At 53.5% G+C, this 13700-nt stretch overlaps 1 long non-coding RNA gene across 1 annotated transcript in view; it reads right to left on the minus strand.

The window, feature by feature from the left end:
- Positions 1-3208: 3208 nt before the first annotated feature.
- LOC101718530 (uncharacterized) overlaps positions 3209-13700 on the minus strand; it is a 33342-nt gene continuing 22850 nt past the window's right edge. The window contains exons 2-3 of the long non-coding RNA XR_015452521.1: positions 5360-9713; positions 3209-5132 (exon numbers count right to left, since the gene is read on the minus strand). This is a non-coding gene — a long non-coding RNA (uncharacterized LOC101718530). The remainder of the gene's footprint in view (positions 5133-5359; positions 9714-13700) is intronic.

Below are 13700 nucleotides of genomic sequence, written 5' to 3' on the forward strand. Positions count from 1 at the left end.
GCTTTGATGCTGTAGATGGCTTCAGAGGAGAATGCTACCTTAATAAGATCAAACCTTCCTATCCAGCTGGGCACGGTGGTGCACTCCCATAATCCCAGGAGTCTAGGAGGATGAGGCAGGAGGAGGTTCACCATTTCCAGTCCAGACTGCTCAGTGTAATTCAGCTGGGTAATGCAGCAACGTAGCAAGTCCCCACCTCAAGATGAAAAATAGGAAGGGCTGAGAACAGAGCTGAGTGTGAAGGCCCTAGACGCCATCCCAGTACCGCTAAAAAATGAAGCTCTCCTTGCCCATTGCATGTGATGTCATTTTATTTATTTAGGTCAGAAAGTTTTTGCAAAGATTTTTATGTTTTGTTTTTCGTACCGGGGATCGAACTCGGGTCCTTGCGCTTGCACAGCAGTCGGTGAAACCACTGAGCTAAATCCCCGGCAAAGATTTTTATGTTTTGAGGTGTATTTTAGGTTTGATTTTGTATTTCATTCTGAGAAGGCAAATATTACCTTCGTGTATCTAACTTTGAAAAAAGCAATCTTAAGTAGCGGGGAATGGTGGCACATACCTGTCATCCCCAGTCCTCAGGAGGCCGAGGCAGGAGGATCTCTGCAAGTTTGAGGCCAGCCTGAGCAATCGGAACCCCAAAGGGCAAGATGATCCCAGTTGAAGCCCATCGTGGGTAACTTAGCAAGACCTGTCTCAAAATAAAAAATAAAGTGCCAGGGTTGGGGTGGGGGTGGCGCATACCTGTAATCCTAGCACTTAGGTGGCTGAGGCAGGAGGATCGTTGAGAATTTGAAGCCAGCCTGGGTGACATAGTGGGTTCAAGGCCAGCCAGAATTACACAGTAAGACCTTGGCTCAAAAAAATACAAATAAAAATAAAAAGTAAAAAGGGCTAAGGATGTCACCCCATGTAAAGGCTCTGGGTTCAATCATCAGTACTCCAAGTGTGTGTATGTGTGTGTAGTCACACTGTGTTCTCTTTTGTGTCTTTTATGTATGTGTGTGTGTAATGCTGGGAGTCAAACCCAGGGCCTCATGCAAGCTAGGCATGTTGTACCATGGTACGATATCCCCAGCTCACATCTTCTATTTAACATTACTTTTGTGAGAGTCATCCACGTTCTTACATATAGTTGTAGCCCATTCGTTTTCATGACTGTATAGTATTCCGTTCCACATACTATATGAATCCATCTTACTGGTTTTGGATATTTGAGGTTCCCCCCTCCAAGTTCAGGCTACTATACAAGTTGAGGCTACTATAAGCAATGCTGAAATAAGCATATAGTCTTTTTTAATTAGGAAAAAAAAAACCCTGGAAGCAATTCCCAGCAGCATCAGCAAATATATTTGTGGAGTTTGCAGAGACCCGAAGAACAGCCGGTCTCTTTCCAAGTCACTTCTCGTTGTTCAGAAGCCCCCTGCGCTCCTTCCAAGGGGACTGGGGCAATGTGGTGCTGAAGCCTCTCAGCTTTGTGTGAATAGTTAGAATCCTGGATTTCGCAACCAAGCCTGGAATTTGGCGCAGGGCTGGGCAAAGCTGTTGCCTGGAGTGGACCGACTGTCGCCAGGCCCCCGCCCCCGGCTCCGAGCTGCCCTCTCTCCCGCCTCATCCGGGCACTGGTAAGAGTTCGCCTCCAGAGCCCAGCTGCCCCCAGGCGCTGCTCCTCAGCTGAGGCCCTGCTTCCCGGGGCGTCTTCCCCTGCACCCGCGGCCTGGCTGCAGCCCGGGCCTCATCTGAACTCCCATCCCCTCCTCCTGTCCTCCAGTAGGGCGGGTGGCACCGGGAGGTCTCTGCTGAGTCCACCCCAGCGTCCGCGACAAGCTAGCACGGCTTCTAGAGCGAGCCGAGCCGGCGGGGCTTCCCTCCTGCGCGGGGAGGAGCCTGGGCCACCGCTGCCCTCCCGGGTCCGGCACTGGGGGCCACTTGGGGGCGCTGCTTCGCCCACCCGCCGACCCAGGTGCCTTGGGGAGGAAGAGGAAGCGCCCAAGTGGGGCCCCTCTCCTGCTCCTCCCACCCCAGCGCCCCCAGAGGAGATTGTGCAACCCCCACCCCCCAGCAAGTTCATGCGACCGTTGGGCCACAGACGGAAAGGCGGCCCTGTTTTGGGGGTGAGGGGCCTTGCTCTTCCCGGAGCCTAGTCTGGAGCCTGGCTCTTTCTACAAGAGCTCTGCTCTCTTGGTTTTGTGTTTGGTACTTTAAAAATATATTTTAAAATTTTGAGACAGGGTCTAAGCCACGAAGTCGCCCAGGCTAGGCTTGAACCTGAGATCCTCCTGCCTCAGCCTCCTGAGTGCTGGGATTAAGGCATTCACCACCACACTCAGCCCCCAGAAGAGATCTTACGATGCAGTGAAAGACTTGGGGTCCAGCCCTGCCCCTCTGTCCCACATCCATTTAACGGGCAGAATTCTAAAGATCCATCGGTCCCCACCAAACCAAGATTCCTAGGTCCACTCCTCAATCAAGGGCTAATTAATCTAGGTCCTAACTGGCTTTAACACCAGGGAGCAAGGAATCCAGCCCTGCTCTAGATGGCAGAGTTGGTGGCTGCGTTTAGGAGGCTGATCTGGAAGGATTTAAGGAGGGGCCCGCTGTTGGGGGAAGGCATCCGGAAGGTTCCAGAGGTCTGGGGTGAAGGACAGGGCTGCTGCTCATTGGAGGGAGGGGGTGGGGGTGACTGCACAGGCTGGGCAGGCGGGTTTGATCTGAGAGGAACCGGCAGTGGTCGACAGGAAGATGCTGCTTCAGGAGGGTGTGGTGCGCAGCCTGAAATCCCAGCACTCTCGAGGCTGAGGCAGGAGGATTCCTGAAAATTTGAGGCCAGGCCGGGCTACATAGTGAGTTCAAGGCCAGCCTGAACTGCATAGAGGCGATCCTGTCTCAAAAAAAAAAAAAAAAAAAGCTGCTTAGGCCACGAGACTTGATTAATCACCATTTTCAGCGCCAGGGATGGAACCTGGGGCCTTGCCCAGGCTAAGCACACGCTCTACCTCGGAGCTACACCTTCAGCCCTTTTTTTGGGGGGGGGACAGGCTCTTGCTAAGCTGTTCAGGCTGGCCTGCCTCAGCCTGCTGAGCAGCCAAGATTACAGGTGTGCACCAGCGGGTTCTTAAGTGCAAAATTCAGGAGGGTTTGTGGGTTCGAAGTATTGAGCAACGCTCAGTTACGGAAATCTCAGAAAGAAATACACAGAGACACAGAATTCGGATAAAATAATAAAATTTCTTCTCATGCGTGGACGGGAATGCCAGAAACCAGTCTGGTCAATATCCGCGCCCTTTGTTCGGCATTTCCCTTTTTATATCCTTTTTAGCCATTATCTCATCCCTTGTGGTCTTTGATGTGTAAGTACAATTCCAGTTCCTATTTACAAGTCACAGACACAAGACAGGCCATATACATTGTAAATTCACCCTGGCTTGGTAACTGTTAGGTTAATGAAGTTACTGGTTAGAGTCTGACAATCCTCACCTTAAACAAGGAGTTACAGGAAAAGCAAATCTTAAAAGAACACATTACTTATTTTGCTTCTACAACTACCTTAATATTCAATCTATTAAGTTTTCTAAAACTTTTCCGTATCATCATCACTATCTGTTTCCAGAAGGTTTTCACCACCTCCGACAGAAACCGCTTAAGCAATAACTCGCACTGCCCCAACCCCGGCCCAAGTCATCTCTAACCTGCTCCGAGTCTATGCGTTTGCCGACTCCAGGTATTTCATGGAGGGGATCCTAGGAGAGAATGGTCCTTTACATCACTTAGCTCCTGTCATTTTGCATCACATCGGAAAGCTTACCCTCACATCTATCGTTTATGCTTTTTTCTGCCCAAGTAATATTCCACTACACGAATAGACCATTTTATTTTTGTTGTTATTATTATTATTTGAGGCAGAGTCTTGCCTAAGTTACCCAGGCTGGGCCCAAACTTGTGATGCTCCTGTCTCAGTCTCCCACAGTGCTGGGATTACAGGCATATTTTACCACGTCTAGTTTAGGTTTTGTTTTTTACTTTACTTTTTGAGACAGAGTACGTTGAACTCACCATATAGCTCAGGCTGTCCTCCTGCCTCAGCCTCCTCAGGGCTGGGATCTGGCCCAAGCCTTGACTGTTGGTATGGGTTGGGGGAGGAGGTACAGGCTGTGGACACCTCTCCTCCCTTGAAGCCGTTCACAATCCCCCCGAGGACTGGGATTTCCTTGGCCTTATAAAAGGGGAGTGTGAGCTAACCTCAGCTGCAAAACCTGGTCCTAAAGCAAATCAGATTAAAAGAAACCTTTCAATAAAGAATTAGGTACCAGTGACGCACAAAACATGACTGTGTGTTACAGTGTCCTTGGTAGGAATGTCTTCCCTAAACTGGGAGCTGCTGCTAGGGTTGGGGTCTAAAATGCTCCCTGAGACCACACACTAAATAAAGGCTCGGCTGCAGCCCCCTATTGTGGTATGTGGTTGTAATCCCAGCACTTGGGAGGCTGAGGCAGGAGGATTGTAGATTGGTGTCCCCACTGCTTGAGCAATTTAGCGGGATCTTGTTTCAGAATAAAAAATAAAAGGTCCAGGAATGTAGCTCGGTGCAAAGGCCCTGGGGTCAATCCCCAGTGCTGCAACACAAACACAGGAATCAGCTAGTAAAGGTATGGTGGGCATTTCGGGAGTGATAAGGTTGCAAGAGTCCTACGTCTGAGCAGATGAATCCTCAACGGGTCCAGCATCGGCACCACTGGGAGGTGGCGGGGCCTTGCCCCAGGCAGTGGGTGCCTGGGTGTCCTCCCTCTGTCCCTCATTCAGCTTCTGACAGGACCTGGCCATCCACAGGCATCCCCACACGTGCAGGTGCCTCAGTGACCATCTGTGGCTGGAACAAGGGACTGTGGAGGAGCCGGGCGAGGTGCCAGCCTGGCACCCACCCCGGGGGGCGGCCTGGCTCCGTGGGTCACCGCCTTCTTTTCCTCTGGTTAGGGACGCAGGCAGTGCATCTTGTGTGCTTTCAGTTTTTCCTTCAGCAGCACCTGAGATTCTGTTAACAGGCATCACGAGCTGGGGTTGGATGTGCCTGGGGTCCCAGCTACTCAGGAGGCTGAGGCAGGAGGATCCCTTGGGCCCAAAAGCTTGGATCTAGCCTGGAAAACACAGTGAGACTCCACCTGAAACAGTGAGTGAGAGAGAGAGAGAGAGAGAGAGAGAGGGAGGCAGAGCAGAGAGAAAGAAAGGAAGAGAGAAGAAGAACAACAGGTACCACGGATATTTTCACATGGAAAGGCAGCTGTTGCAGATTCTGAAGATAAAATTAGTTCTCCCCACTACCTTGAGACCGAAGTCTCTCCCACCCAGTGCTCCTGGGTCTCACATGTGCTAAGAAGAGGCGCGCAGGCATCTACCCCTCATCTGGCTTTATCAGGCTCTTCATCGATCCGGTCACCAGAACCCGCTGGCTTTGGGACCCCACGTCCTCTCCTTGTTTGTGATGCAAGCGTCCATAGGCTGCGCCAGGCGGCCAGGGTCTGGGCAGTAGAACCAGGGTTAAGGGCTGACTTGCAGACAGGACAGATGAGCAAGCCGGAAGGGCTGGGGGCATGGCTCAGGGGTACAGCGCCTCAGCTCCCCAGCACAGAGCTGCAATAGAAAAATAAACCAGCCCTGGGCGCAGCGTGTGGTGACCACGCAGCGAGTCCAGGCTACCACCAGGAGGCGCTGCTTCCCCCGCGAGGGGACCCCATTTCCTTCCTGCAGAGTCTCTGATGGTGACAGCCCAACCTCAGATGGAAAGACACTGTTTAGCTATAAAAACACTCTTATGGAGAGGCACGCAGGACAGCACAGACCCGTAATCCCAGCCCTCTGGGAGGCTGAGGCAGGAGGATCCCAAGTCCCAGTCCATCCTGTCTTAAAATAAAGGGCTTGGGGGGGGGTGGTTTAGCTCAGTGTTTCCACTGTCTGCCTCGAAAGCACAAGGTCCTGAGTTCAATCCCCGGTACCAAAAAAAAAAAAAAAAAAAAGAATAAAGGGCTGGGGGATGTAGCTCAGTGTGAAGGCCCTGGTTTCAACCCCCAGTACCACAAAAACAGAAGGAAAACAACAACCTGCTTGTGAAGGTCCAGAAGGCCCCTGCTGTGGGCTGAGTGCCCGTCCTGTGCTTATGTCTTGCCATGTGGAACCTGAGTGTGGCCATCTGGATGCGGGGCCTATCGGGAGGAGACTAGGTTGCAGCAAGGTTATCAGGGTGGCCCTGGTTCAATGTGACTGTGCCCTCCTGGGAAGCACGCTGGCTGGGTGTGGGGGTTCACTCCTGGGATCAGAGCTCTGGGAAGCCGAGGCAGGAGGATCCCAAGTTCACACCCGGCTCTGGGGGACACATTCAAACTTTGGCAACCTCTGCTCGGCCATCGGTCCCCTCTGCCCAGAATGGGACGAGTCTGGCGTCTCTGCAGCTCCTGCGGTGTTGTTTCCGCTCTCCTCTGCCTTCCGAATCAGATTGCTCATTCAGGAATGAGTCGATGCTGACAGACTCTGCCTCAAAGCTACTAGAGGCAGGAACGGTGTAGTGGCGCAGGCCTGGGGTCCCAGCACTCAGGAGCCTGAGGCAGGAGGATCAATGTGAGTTCCAGGCCAGCCTGGGCTACACAGCGAGACCCTGTCTCAACAAAACCAAACCAAACAAGAAGAAAACAATCAAGGCAGGCAGGCTCATCTGTGACTTGTATTTCAGGTATGAAAATTAGATTGCAACAGGAGGGCTTGTTTTGAAATGACACAAGGGAGGGGAGGTCCCATCTGAACGGTGCTACAGAATTTTTTCCAGTACTGGGCTGAACCAGTCCACCCCCAACCCTTTTAAATGTTGACAGCGTCTTTGGAATAGCCAAACTGGCCTGGAACTTGCGATCCTCCTGCCTCAGCCTCTCCAGTAGCTGGGAATACAAGTGTGCCACCTCACCTAGAGTATTTGATACTTTACGTGGGCATTTCCGGTTCCGGCGAAGGAGGAAGGAAGGACTTCTTGAGTGGTCGCAGGTAATCCCTAGCCTTGGGGACGACAGAGGAGGTGGGACCAAGGCGAGTCCAGGTCTCCTCCTCCCAGGATGGTGAATCCGTGCGAGATCGAGCTTCTCACCCAGGGAGGAAGGCGGCTAACGAGACCGGCAGCTGCAAGAGAGAGGCAGCTGCCGCAGGGACAGGGACACAGGCGTCCGAGCTCTGGCCTCATTGCTTCCGAAAGCCGGAGCCACAGCCCATCTGAGCAGAGCAGGGCAGACTTGGGGCCCCTACTGCAGCCGGTGGAGAGCGGTCCCGGCACCCACGGACAGCTAGCGCAGGGCGCATGCGCTTCCACGTAGGCGGCTCCATCTGCCTCATTCCAACCACCGACCCTGCAAGGCCCGGGAGGGCTGTTAAGGGTCACGACCTGTTTTTTCAGTGTATAACGGCTGCAGTTTACAGATTATTTTGTGTGTCGGGAGACGTGTTTGGAAAACAGAAGAATTTGGTTTTAAATATTCCAAAAGCTGGATGTGGTGGTGGCACCACCTGTAATCCCAGCACTCCGGAGGCTGAGGCAGGAGGACTGCTGTGAGTTTGAGCCCAGCCTGGGTTACAAATAATGAGTTCAAGCCCAGGCTGGACTATGTAGCGAGACCCTGTCTCACAAAAACAAAAACAACCACAAACAAAAAAATACGTGCGTATTTACTCACCTTTGTTGTTTAGTAAGCACTTACTTGGAGTAATTCCAGGTTTGCAAGGAAGTTGCAGAGCAGTAGAGGGCATTCCCTTGGACCCTCACCGTCCTCTAAAGTTCACACCTTACACAACTGCCCTGCACCTGTCAAAATTAACTAACACTGGTGTTTACTTTTAGCTAGAGACTTGTCTGGATTTTACCAGCCTTTCTACTTATGTCCTTTTCTTGTTCCAGGATCTCACTCAGGATACCGTACTGCCTTTCATCAAATGTCAATTTGTACATTTTCATTTTTTAAACTCTTGGTGCCAGGGATTGAACCCAGGGCCTTCGGCACACTAAGCATACGCTCTACCACCGAGCTACACCAGCCCTGTTTATTTTAAAATCATCATGGATTAACCAGAAATTACAAAGCGTAGAGATCACTTTGTACGGACACCGGTACAAATCACAGTGTGGTGAATAGATGTGCAAATATATTCAAAATTCAAATAGAGATGGCTTTTATGAGTGTACGCCTGGAATCTGTAACAGTGTCTGCTCTGAGAAACTGGCTCATGCATGTAACATCCCTTGGCCATTCCCAGGGCCTTCACCCCTCTCTGCCTTACCTCTCCCCTCCCCCAGTTCAGGCTGGCCTTGAACTCCCAGCCAAGCAAAGCTCCTGCCTCAGCCTCCTGAGTGCTGGGATCACAGGTGTGTGCCACCACCACACCAGGCTGGATTCCTCACTAATCAGCAGGCATTTCTGCAGACCAGTCCTCTCGGAGAGGGGCACTTCCTCTTGGGTGTACGTTGGCGTAATTAGAAGCCAGGCTGGAGGGAGAAGGTTCTTGCCAGCGATTTCGCCTGAACCCATGTGACCAGGCCAGTGAAGTCGCAGCCAGAGCGTGGGCCCTTTAATTTGAAGCCCGGGCCCTGCGTGGCTGCCTCTGCCGGTGGGGGAGGCAGACATTGTTTCATTCTTTTCTTCTGCGGAAAACCGGGAAAAATGTCAAGACTGCAGCTCAGCCACCCTGCAGCTGCCATCAGAACTCTCTGAGGACCGTTCATGGGCGGTGGCTGTCGCCTGCATGCCAGGCATTGCAGCGCCCCGCTCCGGCCTACGCCTGCTGCCCAGGCTGGGCAGCCAAGGGGGCTTGTGGCTGAGCGGGCACTGGGCATGGGGAGCTAGTGAGCATCACCACAGAGGGGCCTCTCCAGAGCTCCTGAATACATAAGGAAAAGGAACAATTCCCAGCCGGGTGGGGGTGCACACCTGTAAATCCAGCACTCTGGAGGCTGAGGCAGGAGGATTGCTGTAAGCTCAAGGCCAGCATGGGCTACATAGTGAGATCCCATCTCAAAGAACCAAAAAGAAAGAGAAAAAAAGAAAGAAATCTATCCACCCAGGGCCTCACACATGCTTGGTGAGTGCCCCACCATTGAGCTACACCCCCAGGCCTCTTCAGAGGTTGGATCTGAGTTGTCCATGCTGCCCTCTAACACGGCATTCTCCTGCCTCAGCCTCCCGAGTAGGGACGATCAGAGGTGTGTACCATCATGGCCGGCTGCCTCTCCCATAATCATCTTTCTCTTTGGATTTCTGTTTCTTTCCCTGTAAGGTGGCTAACAGCAGACTCTTGTTCCTGATGTAGCACATTTAGAATGCTCAGCACAGAGCTTCGTACTCAGGGGGAGCCCCTAAGGGCTGGATGTTAGGATCCCAAACTTCTCCCAGCCAGAGGAAGCCTGAACCATCCCTGGCTCTTCTGCCCTCAGCACCCTAAAGAGGCTGCCAGGGCTGCTAGGGCTTGCATCCCCCAGCAGCCCTCACTCACCAGCAGGGCGAAGCACAGCATCCAACATCCCGGCGGCGTCTCTGTTGGTCTGGGCCCCTGCTTCTTCCCTCGTGGCCCACAACGTGCAGCACTTCTAGGGCAGTATACTTGCTGATTGCTTCCTGCACTGTTACTCACAACAACCAGCTAAGACACTGCCAAAGAAACACTCACAGCTGGCCGCTCCGTGAGCCCGGGAGCTGTGGGTATGAAGGAGATGGGGGAGGAGAGAGAGGGTGGAGGAGAAGCCCAGCCTGGCTGGCGAGAGGCTGACGTGGAGGGAGAAGGCTAGCACGTCCTGGAAGAGATCTGCAAACCCCTCATTTTGACGCCCAGGGGGGATTGAGAGGGGAAGCCGTCGACTCCTCCTGTCTCATCTTGGCACCTTCAGAGGAAGCTCTGCTGGAGAACCAGAACAGACAGGCAGAGGCCAAAAACCAAATTTCAGCCTGGCCCTGTAGAGCACACCTGTCATCCCAGCATTCAGGAGGCTGAGGCAGGAGGATCGCTTGAGCCCAGGAGTTTGAGACCAGCCTGAGCAATGTAGCAAGACCTTGTCTCAAAACATAACAAAAATCTGGGCATGGTGGCGCATCCCTGTGATCCTGGCACTCGGGAGGCTGAGACAGGAGGGTTGCCGTGAGTTCCAGGCCAGCCTGGGCTACATAGCAAGACCTTGTCTCAAACTGCACCCCACTCCCTGGAAAATAAATGTAGACGTCCTGATTCCTGGGAAAATGGGGGCCCTCCACCCATCGGAAGGGGAGACTGGCCTGAAACCGCCCCGTCCCCAAAGCAGGTCCCCTTGGGGTGTCTGGCACACCCAGCAGGTTCCTCTGGTGGGACACAGTGTGCTGGGTGCCTACAACTCACGGAGGACAAGCGGGTGTCCCAGGTCCTGGGGGACAGACTGTCCACGGGCGAGACATGGGCAATGAGAACGGCACCCGGTGCTGCCGGGGACAGGCACAGCGAGGGGACTGCGGCCTCATGGAGGGTGGGAAAGTGGGGTCCGGAAGGAGGGCACTGGGGGGCCCAGCTACTGAGGACATCGTGGGGACAAAATGAGCAAAGAGGGGGCAGGGAGGCTGGGAGAGGCCCAGGCCTTGAGGCCTCAGCAAGGAGCTGCTTCTATAGCAGGGGCACTGAGCAGCCATGGCATGTTGTAGGGGGCAGGTGTCTGCAGCATCCATCTCAAAATCCAGCTGGCTGCGTTGAGGGTCACAGAGAGAGGAGCTCTCTGGCCTGGATGCCTGATCTGTCCCTAGCTTCCCCAGCACCCTCCCAGTGTGGGGTCCTCACCTCGCTCTCTCTGTCTGTTTCCCCATCAGCATGGGCAAAGGGCAGATGCTCCTAGGTGACCAGCGCAGCCCCCCTGGAAGTCACTGGGATGTCTCTGATGCCAGGCTCCGGGCTGGGCCACAACAAGGAGGTTGCTGCAGGGTCCCTGAGGGAGGCTGAGGCAGCGGGGCTCAGGCACCATGTCTGGAAGCGAGGCCACACTCAGGAGAGCAGCCGGTGAGGCCGGGCTGCAGCTGCCTGGAGCCCTCCTCTGCCAGGAGCAGTGTCCGTCCTTTGGGAAGGGGACAGTGCTGAGAACGGCCTCGGGTGACCACCCACCTCCAGGTCCACAGTGACATCAAGATCTAGGAGAATTTGTCTGTCCTTGTGGTCCCCTGACCAGAAGACCTGGCCCAGTAGCTGGAAGTGGGCTCAGGGACCTCGTCCACACCTGCAGACCACTTCCATCCTGGCTGGGAAGGGGCTGAGATGAGCCTGCCTTGGGCATGGTGTTCTCAAGGACAGGCCCCTCACCTAGCACCTCTCAGAACCTGGGGATCCACTGGTTCCTAGGTGGGGCGTTAAGCTGCCAATTTTGGGGAGGTTTACCAAAAAAAATTAAAAAGAAAAAAAGTCTAGGAATCTTCCCAAAAGAGAGTCATCACATCACAGTGGCCCCTGCACACCCATGTTTATAGCAGTGCAATCCTAACAGCTAAATCTTGGAAGCAGCCAACAGCTGAATGATGAAGAAAACATGCTGCTTACACACAATGTGGTCCTACTCTGCCATAAAGAAAGATAAATGGGGGTCGTTTGTAGGAAAAAGGATGCACGTTGAGGCCATAACGTTAAGTGTGACAGATCAGACACGCACGCTTAAATATCCCGGGTTTCTCTTACACGAGAAACCCAAAGTATAAGACAGGAAGCAGGGAGAGAGAGCTTTGGGAAATGGAAGGGGACTGAGATGGAAGGAGGGCTGTGGGGAAGGTGACAAAGAAAGAAATGACGCGTCATGTGCGGGTGCCAGCTACCCCATGAGCAGGCCCGTGACGCAGCACAAACGCGAACTAAAGAAACGGCTCAGATGCCGAATGCCAGCAGCCCGGATGCTGTCCCTCGGACAGAGAAAGGCTGAGAGTGGAGATCGTGACCTTCTACAACTGCCCTGCAACAGAACTTGGACTAGAAGGGGGGCGGGGGGGTGCACCCAGAAGTCCCGGCCCTTGGGAGGCTGAGGCTGGAGGATTGTAAATTCAAGGCCAGCCTGGGTTATCTAGTGAGACCTTGTCTCAGAAAGCATTTTCCTGGGCCAGGGATTCAGCTCAGTGGTGCTGCCACCTGCCTCGCAAGCGCAAGGACCCGAATTTGATCCCTAGTACCAAAAAAAAAAGCATTTTCTTTTATTATTAAATAAGGGATTAAGGATTGTGCATTGGCATGCACAAGGACCTATATAGGCACATAATACCACACACACAGTTGGAAATCTGGAGAATGAAAATTTCCCATGTGAAGAGCCTTCTGGTGGCTGCCCGGGTCCGCAAGCCCTCCTGGCGCCCAGGTGCTGATGGGGTCAGGTAACCTGGGGGACACCAGCCCCGAGGCCTCAGGAAGGCAGCACGCCAAGCCCTCCCTTACCCCGGCTGGTCTGGGGCCGCTGGGATACAAGGGAGAGGTTTCCCATCCAACGGGGAGACCCCAGGAGAGCAAGGTGTGGGAGCAGGCTGAGGACAGAGAACCGGGTCACCTGGTGGCCTGAGTCCCTGGCTGTCGTCCATCAGGAAGCTGCTCCACTCTGAACTTCCTGCTCATAAAGTGAATGTTTAGGGGCGGGGTGGAAGGGTGGCTCGGGGGTTGAGCATTTGCCCAGAATTCAGGAGCCTCTGATTCCATCCCCGGCACAATGCTCAGAAGATGTAAGACTTTTTCTTTTTGAGACAGGGTCTCGCTCCGTGGGCCAGGCTGGTCTTGAACTACATCCTCCTGCCTCAGCCTCCCAAGTGCTGGGAGACTGAATTTTGTTTTGTGGTTACTGGGAATTGAGGCCAGGACCTTCACACTGAGCTACAGCCCCATCCCCAGTCCTTTTTACTTTTTTTGATACCGGGGATTGAACTTGGGTCCTTGCACTTGTGCAGCAGGTGGCAAAACCACTGAGCTAAATCCCCGGCCCTTATTTTTTTTTTTTTTTTTTTTTTTTTTTTTTAACAAGGTCTTGCTAAGTTGCGAAACTGCCAAGGCTGAGCTCCAGGTTTCGATCCTCCTGCCTCAACCTCTCAGAGTGCTGGGATTACAGGTGTGCACCACCATGCCCAGCTGATTTTAAACATCTTGAATGAGGTTTTCTTTTACTTGCAGCCAAAGGAATCCTACTGATCTCTCCCATAACCTAAGCAATTTGAACGTTACAAATTATGATGGAAAGGGGTGGGGCACTCAACCCAAAACGGCTCTGTCTTAGCTCCAGACAGGGGCATGGTCTCTCCCTGTGGCCACGCCACACCAGGACTCTGGGTCCACAGGTCCAGGTGGAACAGCAGCAGCGATTTCCTAACTTCAAACACTCCCAAAGGAGGCTGCCAACCAGTGTATGGTTGTGACACATCTGGAATTTGGAGGGAGCCCAGCCCCCTCACCCCGAACACAGCCAGCGCCTCTGTGAGGGAGCAGCCGTGTACCCTGACAGCACTCCCACCCGCTCACCACCCTACTCACAAACCCATCTGGTTCCTGGACTCGCCCGACCACTCTGCCACGAAGCAACCAGGCTCCAGTTGGTGCTCTGTCCCACACCTGTAATCTTAACACTCAGGAGGCTGAGGCAGGAGGACCTCCGCAAGTTCCAGGTCAGCCCAGGCTACACACATAGTGAGTTCAAGGCCGGCCTGGACCACATAGTG

The sequence above is a fragment of the Heterocephalus glaber genome, unplaced genomic scaffold, assembly GCF_053883595.1.
Source record: "Heterocephalus glaber isolate CG9 unplaced genomic scaffold, H.glaber_assembly_v1.0 deba00001447, whole genome shotgun sequence".
NCBI lineage: Eukaryota > Metazoa > Chordata > Mammalia > Rodentia > Bathyergidae > Heterocephalus > Heterocephalus glaber.